This window comes from Pseudophryne corroboree, chromosome 8 (genome assembly GCF_028390025.1).
Source record: "Pseudophryne corroboree isolate aPseCor3 chromosome 8, aPseCor3.hap2, whole genome shotgun sequence".
Lineage (NCBI taxonomy): Eukaryota > Metazoa > Chordata > Amphibia > Anura > Myobatrachidae > Pseudophryne > Pseudophryne corroboree.
This window is the reverse complement of record NC_086451.1, coordinates 376,078,021-376,098,420: the sequence shown is the minus strand read 5'-3', so window position 1 is coordinate 376,098,420 and position 20,400 is coordinate 376,078,021. Positions and strand designations below refer to the sequence as shown.

At 31.7% G+C, this 20,400-nt stretch overlaps 15 non-coding genes across 15 annotated transcripts; 12 read left to right on the top strand and 3 right to left on the bottom strand.

The window, feature by feature from the left end:
* The first annotated feature begins 2,988 nt into the window (after positions 1–2,988).
* Positions 2,989–3,061, top strand: TRNAR-UCG (transfer RNA arginine (anticodon UCG)). Its single transcript has one exon. It is a non-coding gene; the product is annotated as a tRNA-Arg (tRNA).
* A 2,193-nt stretch (positions 3,062–5,254) lies between these two features.
* Positions 5,255–5,327, top strand: TRNAR-UCG (transfer RNA arginine (anticodon UCG)). The gene has a single exon. It is a non-coding gene; the product is annotated as a tRNA-Arg (tRNA).
* Positions 5,328–6,000: 673 nt separating this feature from the next.
* TRNAR-UCG (transfer RNA arginine (anticodon UCG)) lies at positions 6,001–6,073 on the top strand. Its single transcript has one exon. It is a non-coding gene; the product is annotated as a tRNA-Arg (tRNA).
* Positions 6,074–6,745: 672 nt separating this feature from the next.
* TRNAR-UCG (transfer RNA arginine (anticodon UCG)) lies at positions 6,746–6,818 on the top strand. The gene has a single exon. It is a non-coding gene; the product is annotated as a tRNA-Arg (tRNA).
* Positions 6,819–7,491: 673 nt separating this feature from the next.
* On the top strand, positions 7,492–7,564 carry TRNAR-UCG (transfer RNA arginine (anticodon UCG)). The gene has a single exon. It is a non-coding gene; the product is annotated as a tRNA-Arg (tRNA).
* A 1,092-nt stretch (positions 7,565–8,656) lies between these two features.
* Positions 8,657–8,729, bottom strand: TRNAR-UCG (transfer RNA arginine (anticodon UCG)). The gene has a single exon. It is a non-coding gene; the product is annotated as a tRNA-Arg (tRNA).
* A 791-nt stretch (positions 8,730–9,520) lies between these two features.
* On the top strand, positions 9,521–9,593 carry TRNAR-UCG (transfer RNA arginine (anticodon UCG)). Its single transcript has one exon. It is a non-coding gene; the product is annotated as a tRNA-Arg (tRNA).
* Positions 9,594–11,024: 1,431 nt separating this feature from the next.
* TRNAR-UCG (transfer RNA arginine (anticodon UCG)) lies at positions 11,025–11,097 on the top strand. Its single transcript has one exon. It is a non-coding gene; the product is annotated as a tRNA-Arg (tRNA).
* A 672-nt stretch (positions 11,098–11,769) lies between these two features.
* TRNAR-UCG (transfer RNA arginine (anticodon UCG)) lies at positions 11,770–11,842 on the top strand. Its single transcript has one exon. It is a non-coding gene; the product is annotated as a tRNA-Arg (tRNA).
* Positions 11,843–12,515: 673 nt separating this feature from the next.
* Positions 12,516–12,588, top strand: TRNAR-UCG (transfer RNA arginine (anticodon UCG)). Its single transcript has one exon. It is a non-coding gene; the product is annotated as a tRNA-Arg (tRNA).
* Positions 12,589–13,261: 673 nt separating this feature from the next.
* Positions 13,262–13,334, top strand: TRNAR-UCG (transfer RNA arginine (anticodon UCG)). Its single transcript has one exon. It is a non-coding gene; the product is annotated as a tRNA-Arg (tRNA).
* Positions 13,335–14,004: 670 nt separating this feature from the next.
* Positions 14,005–14,077, top strand: TRNAR-UCG (transfer RNA arginine (anticodon UCG)). The gene has a single exon. It is a non-coding gene; the product is annotated as a tRNA-Arg (tRNA).
* A 1,094-nt stretch (positions 14,078–15,171) lies between these two features.
* Positions 15,172–15,244, bottom strand: TRNAR-UCG (transfer RNA arginine (anticodon UCG)). The gene has a single exon. It is a non-coding gene; the product is annotated as a tRNA-Arg (tRNA).
* A 791-nt stretch (positions 15,245–16,035) lies between these two features.
* On the top strand, positions 16,036–16,108 carry TRNAR-UCG (transfer RNA arginine (anticodon UCG)). Its single transcript has one exon. It is a non-coding gene; the product is annotated as a tRNA-Arg (tRNA).
* Positions 16,109–19,831: 3,723 nt separating this feature from the next.
* On the bottom strand, positions 19,832–19,904 carry TRNAR-UCG (transfer RNA arginine (anticodon UCG)). The gene has a single exon. It is a non-coding gene; the product is annotated as a tRNA-Arg (tRNA).
* Between the last annotated feature and the right edge of the window lie 496 nt (positions 19,905–20,400).

Here is a 20,400-nt window from a genome sequence, read left to right as displayed (position 1 = left end):
CCATGGACCCATTTGTCGATGGATTTCATTACAGACTTACCCATGTGCAACAAGTTCAATACCATCTGGGTGGTAGTTGACCGGTTCACCAAGATGGCGCACTTCATTCCTCTCACCGGTCTTCCGTCAGCTTCCAAGTTGGCTCAAGTATTCGTACAAGAGATCTTCCGACTCCACGGTCTTCCTGAAGAAATTATCTCAGATCGAGGAGTTCAATTCACAGCCAAATTCTGGCGAAGTTTATGTCAAGTCCTCCAAGTCAAGCTAAAGTTTTCCACGGCTTACCATCCTCAGACCAATGGTCAAACTGAGAGGGTGAATCAGGACTTGGAGGCCTTCCTCCGCATCTATGTGTCTTCCTCTCAAGATGACTGGGTTCAATTACTTCCCTGGGCCGAGTTCTGTCATAACAACCAGTATCATTCCTCATCTTCTTCAACACCATTCTTCACTAACTTTGGATTCCACCCTAAAGTTCCTGAGTTCCAACCGCTTCCAGCAACTTCTGTTCCAGCAGTGGATATCACCTTGCATCAGTTTGCAAATAACTGGAAGAGTGTACGATCAGCTCTGCTCAAGGCATCGTTCAGGTACAAGAAGTTTGCGGATAAGAAGCGTAGAGCAGTTCCTGCTCTCAAGGTGGGTGATCGGGTATGGTTATCCACGAAGAATTTGAGGTTAAGAGTTCCCAGTATGAAGTTTGCACCTCGCTACATCGGTCCTTTTAAAATTGAACAAGTCATCAATCCTGTTGCTTACAGACTTCAGTTACCTCCCTTCTTAAAAATACCCAGGACATTCCATGTTTCCCTGTTGAAACCGCTGATCCTGAATCGGTTTCATTCCTCACTTCCTCCAACTCCGAAAGTCCAAACTCAACGAGGCGTTGAGTATGAAGTGGCCAAGATCCTGGACTCACGTCACCGTTACGGTCAACTACAGTATCTTATTGACGGGAAGGGTTACGGCCCTGAGGAACGTTCATGGACCAATGCTTCTGATGTCCATGCTCCTGCCTTGGTCCGGAGATTCCATTCCAAGTTTCCTCAAAAGCCAAAGAAGTGTCCTGGGGCCACTCCTAAAGGGGGGGGTGCTGTCACGATCCGGGTATCTGGACGCCATTACTTACCCTTCAGATGCCTCCTGAGGCTGGCTCAGCGTTCCAGGACCGGATCCCATCCGTTACACTGATGTCCACATTCCTGCCTCCTCTCCTGTCACTCTGAGACGCGGTCACCGCGGCGCCATGTTACATCTGGAATGACGTTCCCCGCGGCCTCCGCCGCTGTCCCTGAGTTCCTGCATGCAGAGTGTCAGAGTGGCGATTACGTCAGCCGCGGCCTCCGCTGTGCCCGCGTGGTTTAGATGTGCAATCATCAGTCTGGCGTCTCCTGTCTCCTGTGGCCGGCGCCGCCATTGCTGTTTCAATTCTCACATGGATTACAAACCAAACTTCCCTCCAAGTGTCTGCATGGGCGCAGCCATCTTGGATTTTGTCATCTGATCATTTCCACCAATCTGCTGTCTGTATTGTTAACCTGCATAATTGCCTAGCCAACCCCTTCCTTGCTGCAGGTATAAATATGCTGTGCCTGAGCAAGGAAGGCGTCAGTGCTTTGGTTGTCAAACCTAGTTCCAGTTTGTCTCTCTCCTGTGGTTGTTTTCCAGGTTCCAGTTCCTATCTCCAAACCTCCACTAAAGAGACCCGCACCAGCATTCCACCTGCGGTGTAGCCTGACTCTCCTATCCTCATTGGATTCATCTGCTTCCAGCTACAGAACCACCTGCTTTCAGCATCCAGCTTCCAGCAGAGGTCAGCTCTTCTTAAAGTGCCGGTACCCTTTTCTGCATATTATCATTTATCACCGGCATTATAATTTCACCGCTCTCAATCTCCAAACATCACTTCATATTTCATCGCTCTCAAGCTACATTTATTATTTGACTGGTCCCAGCCAGTACCCACTCCGTGCCAACATCAGTCTGGTTCCAGCCAGTACCCACAGCAGCCGTTTTATCCACAGCAGCCCAGCTTTTCCTGGAACACCAGCTGGTACGATCCTGGGCTATCTCCATTGCTACAGTCGGGCCTGGTAAGGACTTTCCAACTAGAAGATTATAAGAACTATCTCACACTACCAGAGCCCTGTGGCCCTTGCCACCCTGTAGTACCCAGGAACTGTATTTATTCTCTGCTGATTTTTATGTTTTCTTTTTACTACTGCTGTGTTACGGAGTTTTGTCATAAATAAACATCATTGACTTTTATCCTGGTTGTCGTGGTCACGCCTTCGGGCAATTCTGTTACATGTTACTTACATGTCTAGGGGTCTGATACAACCTCCCAGGTTCCACTATACCTCAGCCCCTACAACTGAGGCTGCCTCCCGTCAGCTCGGGCCCTCAGTTGTGACAAAAATATCTCAAAACCTTTGTTCTTTAAACTATCTAGCCACCTTTGTAGATTGCACAGCAGTCAATGTATCTTTAAGTTGATTTAAGGTTTCTCAAAATTTTAGGCTTGGGTATTGTGGAATACTAAACATTATTATTTTCTTTCAGAATCAATAACTAAAATTATTGTTGGATCAAAGTTTGACATCTAAGTGTATATATTTTTAGATAAAGATAACATCTTATGTTTGGATTATAATAATGAAATCAGATCAAACATGATTCAAAGTGAAGAATCTCTAACCTTTTGGTCTTTAAACTATTCAGTAAACTTTGTAGATTGCACATCAACCATTAAATATATTTCTCAGTTTGTTTAAGGTTTCTCAAACTATTTGAATGGGGTATTGTAGAATACTAAACAATATTAGTTTTATTCAGAATTAATAATTGAAATTATTGTTGGATTAAAGTTTGTCATCTGAGTGTAAGATTATCCAATACAGTTGTCTCAAAGAAACAAAACAAATATGTTTTTTACTTGAATCTTTATATTACTATATTTTTTTAGGCGTTAAGCTTTGGACAGACATTGACCACGTGGCCTAATGGATAAGGCGTCTGACTTCGGATCAGAAGATTGAGGGTTCGAGTCCCTTCGTGGTCATTGCATTCAATGTTATTTGTTTATACTGTATTTTTTTCATTAAGATGAAATATTTTGTAAGGAATATAATAATGAAATCAGAACAAACACAGCTCAAAGTAAAATAGCTCAAAGTAAAATATCTCAAAACCTTTGTTCTTTAAACTATTTAGCAAACTTTGTAGATTGCACAGCAGTCAATGTATCTTTAAGTTGATTTAAGGTTTCTCAAAATTCTAGGCTTGGGTATTGTGGAATACTAAACATTATTATTTTCTTTCAGAATCAATAACTAAAATTATTGTTGGATCAAAGTTTGTCATCTAGGTGTATATATTTTTATATAAAGATAACATCTTATGTTTCGATTTTATTAATGAAATCAGATCAAACATGATTCAAAGTGAAGAATCTCTAACCCTTTGGTCTTTAAACTATTCAGTAAACTTTGTAGATTGTACATCAACCATTAAATATATTTCTCAGTTTGTTTAAGGTTTCTCAAAATTCTTGAATGGGGTATTGTAGAATTCTAAACAATATTAGTTTTATTCAGAATTAATAATTGAAATTATTGTTGGATTAAAGTTTGTCATCTGAGTGTAAGATTATCCAAAACAGTTGTCTCAAAGAAACAAAACAAATATGTTTTTTACTTGTATCTTTATGTTACTATACTTTCTTAGGCGTTAATCTTTGGGCAGGCATTGACCACGTGGCCTAATGGATAAGGCGTCTGACTTCGTATCAGAAGATTGATGGTTCGAGTGCCTTTGTAGTCATTGCATTCAATGTTATTTGTTTATACTGTATTTTTTTCATTAAGATGAAATATTTTGTAAGGAATATAATAATGAAATCAGAACAAACACAGCTCAAAGTAAAATAGCTCAAAGTAAAATATCTCAAAACCTTTGTTCTTTAAACTATTTAGCAAACTTTGTAGATTGCACAGCAGTCAATGTATCTTTAAGTTGATTTAAGGTTTCTCAAAATTCTAGGCTTGGGTATTGTGGAATACTAAACATTATTATTTTCTTTCAGAATCAATAACTAAAATTATTGTTGGATCAAAGTTTTCATCTAGGTGTATATATTTTTAGATAAAGATAACATCTTATGTTTGGATTTTAATAATGAAATCAGATCAAACATGATTCAAAGTGAAGAATCTCTAACCCTTTGGTCTATAAACTATTCAGTAAACTTTGTAGATTGCACATCAACCATTAAATATATTTCTCAGTTTGTTTAAGGTTTCTCAAACTTCTTGAATGGGGTATTGTAGAATACTAAACAATATTAGTTTTATTCAGAATTAATAATTGAAATTATTGTTGGATTAAAGTTTGTCATCTGAGTGTAAGATTATCCAAAACAGTTGTCTCAAAGAAAAAAACAAATATGTTTTTTACTTGAATCTTTATGTTACTATACTTTCTTAGGCATTAATATATTGACAAACAGTGACCACCTGGCCTAATGAATAAGGCGTCTGACTTCGGATCAGAAGATTGAGGATTCGAGTCCCTTCGTGGTCATTGGATTCAATGTTATTTGTTTATACTGTATTTTTTTCATTAAGATTAAATATTTTGTAAGGAATATAATAATGAAATCAGAACAAACACAGCTCAAAGTAAAATATCTCAAAACCTTTGTTCTTTAAACTATTTAGCAAACTTTGTAGATTGCACAGCAGTCAATGTATCTTTAAGTTGATTTAAGGTTTCTCAAAATTCTAGGCTTGGGTATTGTGGAATACTAAACATTATTATTTTCTTTCAGAATCAATAACTAAACTTATTGTTGGATCAAAGTTTGTCATCTAGGTGTATATATTTTTACATAAAGATAACATCTTATGTTTGGATTATAATAATGAAATCAGATCAAACATGACTCAAAGTGAAGAATCTCTAACCCTTTGGTCTTTAAACTATTCAGTAAACTTTGTAGATTGCACATCAACCATTAAATATATTTCTCAGTTTGTTTAAGGTTTCTCAAAAATCTTGAATGGGGTATTGTAGAATTCTAAACAATATTAGTTTTATTCAGAATTAATAATTGAAATTATTGTTGGATTAAAATTTGTCATCTGAGTGTAAGATTATCCAAAACAGTTGTCTCAAAGAAACAAAACAAATATGTTTTTTACTTGAATCTTTTTGTTACTATACTTTCTTAGGCGTTAATCGTTGGACAGACATTGACCACGTGGCCTAATGGATAAGGTGTCTGACTTCGGATCAGAAGATTGAGGGTTCGAGTCCCTTCGTGGTCATTGCATTCAATGTTATTTGTTTCTACTGTATTTTTTTCATTAAGATGAAATATTTTGTAAGGAATATAATAATGAAATCAGAACAAACACAGCTCAAAGTAAAATATCTCAAAACCTTTGTTCTTTAAACTATTTAGCAAACTTTGTAGATTGCACAGCAGTCAATGTATCTTTAAGTTGATTTAAGGTTTCTCAAAATTCTAGGCTTGGGTATTGTGGAATACTAAACATTATTATTTTCTTTCAGAATCAATAACTAAAATTATTGTTGGATCAAAGTTTGTCATCTAGGTGTATATATTTTTACATAAAGATAACATCTTATGTTTGGATTATAATAATGAAATCAGATCAAACATGATTCAAAGTGAAGAATTTCTAACCCTTTGGTCTTTAAACTATTCAGTAAACTTTGTAGATTGCACATCAACCATTAAATATATTTCTCAGTTTGTTTAAGGTTTCTCAAACTTCTTGAATGGGGTATTGTAGCATACTAAACAATATTAGTTTTATTCAGAATTAATAATTGAAATTATTGTTGGATTAAAGTTTGTCATCTGAGTGTAAGATTATCCAAAACAGTTGTCTCAAAGAAACAAAACAAATATGTTTTTTACTTGAATCTTTATATTACTATACTTTCTTATGTGTTAATCTTTGGACACACGGTGACCACGTGGCCTAATGGATAAGGCATCTGACTTCGGATCAGAAGATTGAGGGTTCGAGTCCCTTCGTGGTCATTGCATTTAATGTTATTTGTTTATACTGTATTTTTTTCATTAAGATGAAATATTTTGTAAGGAATATAATAATGAAATCAGAACAAACACAGCTCAAAGTAAAATATCTGAAAACCTTTGTTCTTTAAACTATTTAGCAAACTTTGTAGATTGCACAGCAGTCAATGTATCTTTAAGTTGATTTAAGATTTCTCAAAATTCTAGGCTTGGGTATTGTGGAATACTAAACATTATTATATTCTTTCAGAATCAATAACTAAAATTATTGTTGGATCAAAATTTGTCATCTAGGTGTATATATTTTTACATAAAGATAACATCTTATGTTTGGATTTTAATAATGAAATCAGATCAAACATGATACAAAGTGAAGAATCTCTAACCCTTTGGTCTTTAAACTATTCAGTAAACTTTGTAGATTGCACATCAACCATTAAATATATTTCTCAGTTTGTTTAAGTTTTCTCAAACTTCTTGAATGGGGTATTGTAGAATACTAAACAATATTAGTTTTATTCAGAATTAATAATTGAAATTATTGTTGGATTAAAGTTTGTCATCTGAGTGTAAGATTATCCAAAACAGTTGTCTCAAAGAAAAAAACAAATATGTTTTTTACTTGAATCTTTAGGTTACTATACTTTCTTAGGCATTAATATATTGACAAACAGTGACCACGTGGCCTAATGGATAAGGCGTCTGACTTCGGATTAGAAGATTGAGGGTTCGAGTCCCTTCGTGGTCATTGCATTCAATGTTATTTGTTTATACTGTATTTTTTTCATTAAGATGAAATATTTTGTAAGGAATATAATAATAAAAACATAACAAACACAGCTCAAAGTAAAATATTTCAAAACCTTTGTTCATTAATCTATTTAGCAAACTTTGTAGATTGCACAGCAGTCAATGTATCTTTAAGTTGATTTAAGGTTTCTCAAAATTCTAGGCTTGGGTATTGTGGAATACTAAACATTATTATTTTCTTTCAGAATCAATAACTAAAATTATTGTTGGATCAAAGTTTGACATCTAAGTGTATATATTTTTAGATAAAGATAACATCTTATGTTTGGATTATAATAATGAAATCAGATCAAACATGATTCAAAGTGAAGAATCTCTAACCTTTTGGTCTTTAAACTATTCAGTAAACTTTGTAGAAGGCACATCAACCATTAAATGTATTTCTCAGTTTGTTTAAGGTTTCTCAAACTTCTTGAATGGGGTATTGTAGAATACTAAACAATATTAGTTTTATTCAGAATTAATAATTGAAATTATTGTTGGATTAAAGTTTGTCATCTGAGTGTAAGATTATCCAATACAGTTGTCTCAAAGAAACAAAACAAATATGTTTTTTACTTGAATCTTTATATTACTATACTTTTTTAGGCGTTAATCTTTGGACTGACATTGACCACGTGGCCTAATGGATAAGGCGTCTGACTTCGGATCAGAAGATTGAGGGTTCGAGTCCCTTCGTGGTCATTGCATTCAATGTTATTTGTTTATACTGTCTTTTTTTCATTAAGATGAAATATTTTGTAAGGAATATAATAATGAAATCAGAACAAACACAGCTCAAAGTAAAATATCTCAAAACCTTTGTTCTTTAAACTATTTAGCAAACTGTAGATTGCACAGCAGTCAATGTATCTTTATGTTGATTTAAGGTTTCTCAAAATTCTAGGCTTGGGTATTGTGGAATGCTAAACATTATTATTTTCTTTCAGAATCAATAACTAAAATTATTGTTGGATCAAAGTTTGTCATCAAGGTGTATATATTTTTACATAAAGATAACATCTTATGTTTGGATTATAATAATGAAATCAGATCAAACATGACTCAAAGTGAAGAATCTCTAACCCTTTGGTCTTTAAACTATTCAGTAAACTTTGTAGATTGCACATCAACCATTAAATATATTTCTCAGTTTGTTTAAGGTTTCTCAAACTTCTTGAATGGGGTATTGTAGAATACTAAACAATATTAGTATTATTCAGAATTAATAATTGAAATTATTGTTGGATTAAAGTTTGTCATCTGAGTGTAAGATTATCCAAAACAGTTGTCTCAAAGAAAAAAACAAATATGTTTTTTACTTGAATCTTTATGTTACTATACTTTCTTAGGCATTAATATATTGACAAACAGTGACCACCTGGCCTAATGGATAAGGCGTCTGACTTCAGATCAGAAGATTGAGGATTCGAGTCCCTTCGTGGTCATTTGATTCAATGTTATTTGTTAATACTGTATTTTTTTCATTAAGATGAAATATTTTGTAAGGAATATAATAATGAAATCAGAACAAACACAGCTCAAAGTAAAATATCTCAAAACCTTTGTTCTTTAAACTATTTAGCGAACTTTGTAGATTGCACAGCAGTCAATGTATCTTTAAGTTGATTTAAGGTTTCTCAAAATTCTAGGTTTGGGTATTGTGGAATACTAAACATTATTATTTTCTTTCAGAATCAATAACTAAAATTATTGTTGGATCAAAGTTTGTCATCTGAGTGTAAGATTATCAAAACAGTTGTCTCAAAGAAACAAAACAAATAACATTGAATCCAATGACCACGAAGGGACTCGAACCCTCAATCTTCTGATCCGAAGTCAGACGCCTTATCCATTAGGCCACGTGGTCACTGTTTGACAATGTATTAATGCCTAAGAAAGTATAGTAACATAAAGATTCAAGTAAAAAACATTTGTTTTTTTCTTTGAGACAACTGTTTTGGATAATCTTACACTCAGATGACAACCTTTAATCCAACAATAATTTCAATTATTAATTCTAAATAAAACTTATATTGTTTAGTATTCTACAATACCCCATTCAAGAAGAACAAACACAGCTCAAAGTAGAATATCTCAAAACCTTTGTTCTTTAAACTATTTAGCAAACTTTGTAGATTGCACAGCAGTCAATGTATCTTTAAGTTGATTTAAGGTTTCTCAAAATTCTAGGCTTGGGTATTGTGGAATACTAAACATTATTATTTTCTTTCAGAATCAATAACTAAAATTATTGTTGGATCAAAGTTTGACATCTAAGTGTATATATTTTTAGATAAAGATAACATCTTATGTTTGGATTATAATAATGAAATCAGATCAAACATGATTCAAAGTGAAGAATCTCTAACCTTTTGGTCTTTAAACTATTCAGTAAACTTTGTAGAAGGCACATCAACCATTAAATGTATTTCTCAGTTTGTTTAAGGTTTCTCAAACTTCTTGAATGGGGTATTGTAGAATACTAAACAATATTAGTTTTATTCAGAATTAATAATTGAAATTATTGTTGGATTAAAGTTTGTCATCTGAGTGTAAGATTATCCAATACAGTTGTCTCAAAGAAACAAAACAAATATGTTTTTTACTTGAATCTTTATATTACTATACTTTTTAGGCGTTAATCTTTGGACCGACATTGACCACGTGGCCTAATGGATAAGGCATCTGACTTCGGATCAGAAGATTGAGGGTTCGAGTCCCTTCATGGTCATTGCATTCAATGTTATTTGTTTATACTGTATTTTTTTCATTAAGATGAAATATTTTGTAAGGAATATAATAATGAAATCAGAACAAACACAGCTCAAAGTAAAATAGCTCAAAGTAAAATATCTCAAAACCTTTGTTCTTTAAACTATTTAGCAAACTTTGTAGATTGCACAGCAGTCAATGTATCTTTAAGTTGATTTAAGGTTTCTCAAAATTCTAGGCTTGGGTATTGTGGAATACTAAACATTATTATTTTCTTTCAGAATCAATAACTAAAATTATTGTTGGATCAAAGTTTTCATCTAGGTGTATATATTTTTACATAAAGATAACATCTTATGTTTGGATTTTAATAATGAAATCAGATCAAACATGATTCAAAGTGAAGAATCTCTAACCTTTTGGTCTTTAAACTATTCAGTAAACTTTGTAGATTGCACATCAACCATTAAATGTATTTCTCAGTTTGTTTAAGGTTTCTCAAACTTCTTGAATGGGGTATTGTAGAATACTAAACAATATTAGTATTATTCAGAATTAATAATTGAAATTATTGTTGGATTAAAGTTTGTCATCTGAGTGTAAGATTATCCAAAACAGTTGTCTCAAAGAAAAAACAAATATGTTTTTTACTTGAATCTTTATGTTACTATACTTTCTTAGGCATTAATATATTGACAAACAGTGACCACCTGGCCTAATGGATAAGGCGTCTGACTTCAGATCAGAAGATTGAGGATTCGAGTCCCTTCGTAGTTACTGGATTCAATGTTATTTGTTTATACTGTATTTTTTTCATTAAGATGAAATATTTTGTAAGGAATATAATAATGAAATCAGAACAAACACAGCTCAAAGTAAAATAGCTCAAAACCTTTGTTCTTTAAACTATTTAGCAAACTTTGTAGATTGCACAGCAGTCAATGTATCTTTAAGTTGATTTAAGGTTTCTCAAAATTCTAGGCTTGGGTATTGTGGAATACTAAACTTTATTATTTTCTTTCAGAATCAATAACTTAAATTATTGTTGGATCAAAGTTTGTCATCTAGGTGTATATATTTTTACATAAAGATAACATCTTATGTTTGGATTATAATAATGAAATCAGATCAAACATTATTCAAAGTGAAGAATTTCTAACCCTTTGGTCTTTAAACTATTCAGTAAACTTTGTAGATTGCACATCAACCATTAAATATATTTCTCAGTTTGTTTAAGGTTTCTCAAACTACTTGAATGGGGTATTGTAGCATACTAAACAATATTAGTTTTATTCAGAATTAATAATTGAAATTATTGTTGGATTAAAGTTTGTCATCTGAGTGTAAGATTATCCAAAACAGTTGTCTCAAAGAAACAAAACAAATATGTTTTTTACTTGAATCTTTATATTACTATACTTTCTTATGTGTTAATCTTTGGACACACGGTGACCACGTGGCCTAATGGATAAGGCATCTGACTTCGGATTAGAAGATTGAGGGTTCGAGTCCCTTCGTGGTCATTGCATTTAATGTTATTTGTTTATACTGTATTTTTTTCATTAAGATGAAATATTTTGTAAGGAATATAATAATGAAATCAGAACAAACACAGCTCAAAGTAAAATATCTGAAAACCTTTGTTCTTTAAACTATTTAGCAAACTTTGTAGATTGCACAGCAGTCAATGTATCTTTAAGTTGATTTAAGATTTCTCAAAATTCTAGGCTTGGGTATTGTGGAATACTAAACATTATTATATTCTTTCAGAATCAATAACTAAAATTATTGTTGGATCAAAGTTTGTCATCTAGGTGTATATATTTTTACATAAAGATAACATCTTATGTTTGGATTTTAATAATGAAATCAGATCAAACATGATACAAAGTGAAGAATCTCTATCCCTTTGGTCTTTAAACTATTCAGTAAACTTTGTAGATTGCACATCAACCATTAAATATATTTCTCAGTTTGTTTAAGTTTTCTCAAACTTCTTGAATGGGGTATTGTAGAATACTAAACAATATTAGTTTTATTCAGAATTAATAATTGAAATTATTGTTGGATTAAAGTTTGTCATCTGAGTGTAAGATTATCCAAAACAGTTGTCTCAAAGAAAAAAACAAATATGTTTTTTACTTGAATCTTTAGGTTACTATACTTTCTTAGGCATTAATATATTGACAAACAGTGACCACGTGGCCTAATGGATAAGGCGTCTGACTTCGGATTAGAAGATTGAGGGTTCGAGTCCCTTCGTGGTCATTGCATTCAATGTTATTTGTTTATACTGTATTTTTTTCATTAAGATGAAATATTTTGTAAGGAATATAATAATAAAAACATAACAAACACAGCTCAAAGTAAAATATTTCAAAACCTTTGTTCATTAATCTATTTAGCAAACTTTGTAGATTGCACAGCAGTCAATGTATCTTTAAGTTGATTTAAGGTTTCTCAAAATTCTAGGCTTGGGTATTGTGGAATACTAAACATTATTATTTTCTTTCAGAATCAATAACTAAAATTATTGTTGGATCAAAGTTTGACATCTAAGTGTATATATTTTTAGATAAAGATAACATCTTATGTTTGTATTATAATAATGAAATCAGATCAAACATGATTCAAAGTGAAGAATCTCTAACCTTTTGGTCTTTAAACTATTCAGTAAACTTTGTAGAAGGCACATCAACCATTAAATGTATTTCTCAGTTTGTTTAAGGTTTCTCAAACTTCTTGAATGGGGTATTGTAGAATACTAAACAATATTATTATTATTCAGAATTAATAATTGAAATTATTGTTGGATTAAAGTTTGTCATCTGAGTGTAAGATTATCCAATACAGTTGTCTCAAAGAAACAAAACAAATATGTTTTTTACTTGAATCTTTATATTACTATACTTTTTTAGGCGTTAATCTTTGGACCGACATTGACCACGTGGCCTAATGGATAAGGCGTCTGACTTCGGATCAGAAGATTGAGGGTTCGAGTCCCTTCGTGGTCATTGCATTCAATGTTATTTGTTTATACTGTCTTTTTTTCATTAAGATGAAATATTTTGTAAGGAATATAATAATGAAATCAGAACAAACACAGCTCAAAGTAAAATAGCTCAAAACCTTTGTTCTTTAAACTATTTAGCAAACTTTGTAGATTGCACAGCAGTCAATGTATCTTTAAGTTGATTTAAGGTTTCTCAAAATTCTAGGCTTGGGTATTGTGGAATACTAAACTTTATTATTTTCTTTCAGAATCAATAACTTAAATTATTGTTGGATCAAAGTTTGTCATCTAGGTGTATATATTTTTACATAAAGATAACATCTTATGTTTGGATTATAATAATGAAATCAGATCAAACATTATTCAAAGTGAAGAATTTCTAACCCTTTGGTCTTTAAACTATTCAGTAAACTTTGTAGATTGCACATCAACCATTAAATATATTTCTCAGTTTGTTTAAGGTTTCTCAAACTACTTGAATGGGGTATTGTAGCATACTAAACAATATTAGTTTTATTCAGAATTAATAATTGAAATTATTGTTGGATTAAAGTTTGTCATCTGAGTGTAAGATTATCCAAAACAGTTGTCTCAAAGAAACAAAACAAATATGTTTTTTACTTGAATCTTTATATTACTATACTTTCTTATGTGTTAATCTTTGGACACACGGTGACCACGTGGCCTAATGGATAAGGCATCTGACTTCGGATTAGAAGATTGAGGGTTCGAGTCCCTTCGTGGTCATTGCATTTAATGTTATTTGTTTATACTGTATTTTTTTCATTAAGATGAAATATTTTGTAAGGAATATAATAATGAAATCAGAACAAACACAGCTCAAAGTAAAATATCTGAAAACCTTTGTTCTTTAAACTATTTAGCAAACTTTGTAGATTGCACAGCAGTCAATGTATCTTTAAGTTGATTTAAGATTTCTCAAAATTCTAGGCTTGGGTATTGTGGAATACTAAACATTATTATATTCTTTCAGAATCAATAACTAAAATTATTGTTGGATCAAAGTTTGTCATCTAGGTGTATATATTTTTACATAAAGATAACATCTTATGTTTGGATTTTAATAATGAAATCAGATCAAACATGATACAAAGTGAAGAATCTCTATCCCTTTGGTCTTTAAACTATTCAGTAAACTTTGTAGATTGCACATCAACCATTAAATATATTTCTCAGTTTGTTTAAGTTTTCTCAAACTTCTTGAATGGGGTATTGTAGAATACTAAACAATATTAGTTTTATTCAGAATTAATAATTGAAATTATTGTTGGATTAAAGTTTGTCATCTGAGTGTAAGATTATCCAAAACAGTTGTCTCAAAGAAAAAAACAAATGTTTTTTACTTGAATCTTTAGGTTACTATACTTTCTTAGGCATTAATATATTGACAAACAGTGACCACGTGGCCTAATGGATAAGGCGTCTGACTTCGGATTAGAAGATTGAGGGTTCGAGTCCCTTCGTGGTCATTGCATTCAATGTTATTTGTTTATACTGTATTTTTTTCATTAAGATGAAATATTTTGTAAGGAATATAATAATAAAAACATAACAAACACAGCTCAAAGTAAAATATTTCAAAACCTTTGTTCATTAATCTATTTAGCAAACTTTGTAGATTGCACAGCAGTCAATGTATCTTTAAGTTGATTTAAGGTTTCTCAAAATTCTAGGCTTGGGTATTGTGGAATACTAAACATTATTATTTTCTTTCAGAATCAATAACTAAAATTATTGTTGGATCAAAGTTTGACATCTAAGTGTATATATTTTTAGATAAAGATAACATCTTATGTTTGTATTATAATAATGAAATCAGATCAAACATGATTCAAAGTGAAGAATCTCTAACCTTTTGGTCTTTAAACTATTCAGTAAACTTTGTAGAAGGCACATCAACCATTAAATGTATTTCTCAGTTTGTTTAAGGTTTCTCAAACTTCTTGAATGGGGTATTGTAGAATACTAAACAATATTATTATTATTCAGAATTAATAATTGAAATTATTGTTGGATTAAAGTTTGTCATCTGAGTGTAAGATTATCCAATACAGTTGTCTCAAAGAAAAAAACAAATATGTTTTTTACTTGAATCTTTATGTTACTATACTATCTTAGGCATTAATATATTGACAAACAGTGACCACCTGGCCTAATGGATAAGGCGTCTGACTTCAGATCAGAAGATTGAGGATTCGAGTCCCTTCGTGGTCATTTGATTCAATGTTATTTGTTTATACTGTATTTTTTTCATTAAGATGAAATATTTTGTAAGGAATATAATAATGAAATCAGAACAAACACAGCTCAAAGTAAAATATCTCAAAACCTTTGTTCTTTAAACTATTTAGCAAACTTTGTAGATTGCACAGCAGTCAATGTATCTTTAAGTTGATTTAAGGTTTCTCAAAATTCTAGGTTTGGGTATTGTGGAATACTAAACATTATTATTTTCTTTCAGAATCAATAACTAAAATTATTGTTGGATCAAAGTTTGTCATCTGAGTGTAAGATTATCAAAACAGTTGTCTCAAAGAAACAAAACAAATAACATTGAATCCAATGACCACGAAGGGACTCGAACCCTCAATCTTCTGATCCGAAGTCAGACGCCTTATCCATTAGGCCACGTGGTCACTGTTTGACAATGTATTAATGCCTAAGAAAGTATAGTAACATAAAGATTCAAGTAAAAAACATTTGTTTTTTTCTTTGAGACAACTGTTTTGGATAATCTTACACTCAGATGACAACCTTTAATCCAACAATAATTTCAATTATTAATTCTAAATAAAACTTATATTGTTTAGTATTCTACAATACCCCATTCAAGAAGAACAAACACAGCTCAAAGTAGAATATCTCAAAACCTTTGTTCTTTAAACTATTTAGCAAACTTTGTAGATTGCACAGCAGTCAATGTATCTTTAAGTTGATTTAAGGTTTCTCAAAATTCTAGGCTTGGGTATTGTGGAATACTAAACATTATTATTTTCTTTCAGAATCAATAACTAAAATTATTGTTGGATCAAAGTTTTCATCTAGGTGTATATATTTTTACATAAAGATAACATCTTATGTTTGGATTTTAATAATGAAATCAGATCAAACATGATTCAAAGTGAAGAATCTCTAACCTTTTGGTCTTTAAACTATTCAGTAAACTTTGTAGATTGCACATCAACCATTAAATGTATTTCTCAGTTTGTTTAAGGTTTCTCAAACTTCTTGAATGGGGTATTGTAGAATACTAAACAATATTAGTTTTATTCAGAATTAATAATTGAAATTATTGTTGGATTAAAGTTTGTCATCTGAGTGTAAGATTATCCAATACAGTTGTCTCAAAGAAACAAAACAAATATGTTTTTTACTTGAATCTTTATATTACTATACTTTTTTAGGCGTTAATCTTTGGACCGACATTGACCACGTGGCCTAATGGATAAGGCGTCTGACTTCGGATCAGAAGATTGAGGGTTCGAGTCCCTTCGTGGTCATTGCATTCAATGTTATTTGTTTATACTGTCTTTTTTTCATTAAGATGAAATATTTTGTAAGGAATATAATAATGAAATCAGAACAAACACAGCTCAAAGTAAAATATCTCAAAACCTTTGTTCTTTAAACTATTTAGCAAACTTTGTAGATTGCACAGCAGTCAATGTACCTTTATGTTGATTTAAGGTTTCTCAAAATTCTAGGCTTGGGTATTGTGGAATACTAAACATTATTATTTTCTTTCAGAATCAATAACTACACAAACAACAAGAAGAAGATGATCTGTTAGTGGTGCACTAGGTTTTTAAAATTTAACTTTTACTTACTGTCCTAAAATGTGATTAATTTATCTTACTAGATCAAAAACACTATGCGAAATATTAACAACATATATGTGAAAAGATTATGACACTGTGAGACAATACAAAGAAGAATAAATGTAATAAAGAATTAAAACAGCCTGGGTGTCTTAACTGTGTCTGTGTATTATATTAATTGTTTCCTTTTATTGGTAATATTACTACCTGAATGTGTTACTAGATATGTTTCACAAAATTTTGTTTTTGAAACTAATGTATCTTATCTAAGCTCAGCTATAATTCTTGGCAGGCAGCCAGATCACGTTGTGCAACAATGTTTGCTACGGCAGTAGGCTGCTATTATTAATAGCATCTAAATTGGAAGGGAAGCATGTATTGATTATGTTGCACACTGTATCATTCAGTGTACAGCTTATCTGATTAAGTATAAGTGCTGTTATCATGCAGCAATAATGGATTGTAATTCAATGCTAACCACTTCTATGATTTAATATAGGTGCCATAAAACACGCAGCAATCCTAGAATACAATTCAATGTTAACCGCTTGTTTGTATTAGCTGTGATGTCCGCGATTAAGCAACCTTTATTTTCACTGCTTCTCTCCAGTGACCCGCAGGGTGTCAGTTTTTACCTTAAAGCAGACCTAGGGATATAAACGCTTTTAATCCCCTGTCTGCTACTATAATGTGCATGCAGGTTATATATATATGCTCTAATGTGCGTGGAGGGTATTTCAATATGCCATTAATACAGAAATATTGCTCAGAGGTACTTTATTGTAAGTCCGTATTGGGAGAAAGCAATTTATAGGGCTGCCAATGATGTTTCAATACATTATGATTATACTGCATTAATTGCCCCCATATCGGTCTGACTTACTGGTAATTCCATCAAAAGTACAACTGATTGCTATATCCAGAAATATTTCCTCTTTATTATTGTCCCGATCTTACACATATATATTAGCTGATAATATGACACTGCATGCTACATCCCTATGAACGGGTTTTATATAAGCAGGTAATGTCACTTTGCTGAATTGATCCGTGTGATCTATTTTTCAATGCCGAGCTTTCTGCCTATAGTACACTCTATTTCTGGCTGAGCATATTTGATACTAAAATTAAAAGTAACACATTCAATTTAACACAGTAGGACTCCAGCCTGGTGTCCTACTGTGTTAAATTGAATGTGTTACTTTTAATTTTAGTATCAAATATGCTCAGCCAGAAATAGAGTGTACTATAGGCAGAAAGCTCGGCATTGAAAAATAGATCACACGGATCAATTCAGCAAAGTGACATTACCTGCTTATATAAAACCCGTTCATAGGGATGTAGCATGCAGTGTCATATTATCAGCTAATATATATGTGTAAGATCGGGACAATAATAAAGAGGAAATATTTCTGGATATAGCAATCAGTTGTACTTTTGATGGAATTACCAGTAAGTCAGACCGATATGGGGGCAATTAATGCAGTATAATCATAATGTATTGAAACATCATTGGCAGCCCTATAAATTGCTTTCTCCCAATACGGACTTACAATAAAGTACCTCTGAGCAATATTTCTGTATTAATGGCATATTGAAATACCCTCCACGCACATTAGAGCATATATATATAACCTGCATGCACATTATAGTAGCAGACAGGGGATTAAAAGCGTTTATATCCCTAGGTCTGCTTTAAGGTAAAAACTGACACCCTGCGGGTCACTGGAGAAGCAGTGAAAATAAAGGTTGCTTAATCGCGGACATCACAGCTAATACAAACAAGCGGTTAACATTGAATTGTATTCTAGGATTGCTGCGTGTTTTATGGCACCTATATTAAATCATAGAAGTGGTTAGCATTGAATTACAATCCATTATTGCTGCATGATAACAGCACTTATACTTAATCAGATAAGCTGTACACTGAATGATACAGTGTGCAACATAATCAATACATGCTTCCCTTCCAATTTAGATGCTATTAATAATAGCAGCCTACTGCCGTAGCAAACATTGTTGCACAACGTGATCTGGCTGCCTGCCAAGAATTATAGCTGAGCTTAGATAAGATACATTAGTTTCAAAAACAAAATTTTGTGAAACATATCTAGTAACACATCCAGGTAGTAATATTACCAATAAAAGGAAACAATTAATATAATACACAGACACATTTAAGACACCCAGGCTGTTTTAATTCTTTATTACATTTATTCTTCTTTGTATTGTCTCACAGTGTCATAATCTTTTCACATATATGTTGTTAATATTTCGCATAGTGTTTTTGATCTAGTAAGATAGATTAATCACATTTTAGGACAGTAAGTAAAAGTTAAATTTTAAAAACCTAGTGCACCACTAACAGATCATCTTCTTCTTGTTGTTTGTGTCCATACCATATACGATCTGTGGTTGCACCCCCACTTGAGAATTAAAAATTATATTCCCATATATTAAAAAAAGGGGTTTCTCACATTACCTGTTTAGATAAGGTATTATTTTCCAGTGCAACAGATAATTCCCTTCCCCTTTATACCCCTTCTTTTGAATACAAGAATCAATAACTAAAATTATTGTTGGATCAAAGTTTGTCATCTAGGTGTATATATTTTTACATAAAGATAACATCTTATGTTTGGATTTTAATAATGAAATCAGATCAAACATGATTCAAAGTGAAGAATCTCTAACCCTTTGGTCTTTAAACTATTCAGTAAATTTGTAGATTGCACATCAACCATTAAATATATTTCTCAGTTTGTTTAAGGTTTCTCAAACTTCTTGAATGGTGTATTGTAGAATACTAAACAATATTAGTATTATTCAGAATTAATAATTGAAATTATTGTTGGATTAAAGTTTGTCATCTGAGTGTAAGATTATCCAAAACAGTTGTCTCAAAGAAAAAAACAAATATGTTTTTTACTTGAATCTTTATGTTACTATACTTTCTTAGGCATTAATATATTGACAAACAGTGACCAGCTGGCCTAATGGATAAGGCGTCTGACTTCAGATCAGAAGATTGAGGATTCGAGTCCCTTCGTGGTCATTTGATTCAATGTTATTTGTTTATACTGTATTTTTTTCATTAAGATGAAATATTTTGTAAGGAATATAATAATGAAATCAGAACAAACACAGCTCAAAGTAAAATATCTCAAAACCTTTGTTCTTTAAACTATTTAGCAAACTTTGTAGATTGCACAGCAGTCAATGTATCTTTAAGTTGATTTAAGGTTTCTCAAAATTCTAGGTTTGGGTATTGTGGAATAGTAAACATTATTATTTTCTTTCAGAATCAATAACTAAAATTATTGTTGGATCAAAGTTTGTCATCTGAGTGTAAGATTATCCAAAACAGTTGTCTCAAAGAAACAAAACAAATAACATTGAATCCAATGACCACGAAGGGACTCGAACCCTCAATCTTCTGATCCGAAGTCAGACGCCTTATCCATTAGGCCACGTGGTCACTGTTTGACAATGTATTAATGCCTAAGAAAGTATAGTAACATAAAGATTCAAGTAAAAAACATTTGTTTTTTTCTTTGAGACAACTGTTTTGGATAATCTTACACTCAGATGACAAACTTTAATCCAACAATAATTTCAATTATTAATTCTAAATAAAACTTATATTGTTTAGTATTCTACAATACCCCATTCAAGAAGAACAAACACAGCTCAAAGTAGAATATCTCAAAACCTTTGTTCTTTAAACTATTTAGCAAACTTTGTAGATTGCACAGCAGTCAATGTATCTTTAAGTTGATTTAAGGTTTCTCAAAATTCTAGGCTTGGGTATTGTGGAATACTAAACATTATTATTTTCTTTCAGAATCAATAACTAAACTTATTGTTGGATCAAAGTTTGTCATCTAGGTGTATATATTTTTACATAAAGATAACATCTTATGTTTGGATTTTAATAATGAAATCAGATAAACATGATTCAAAGTGAAGAATCT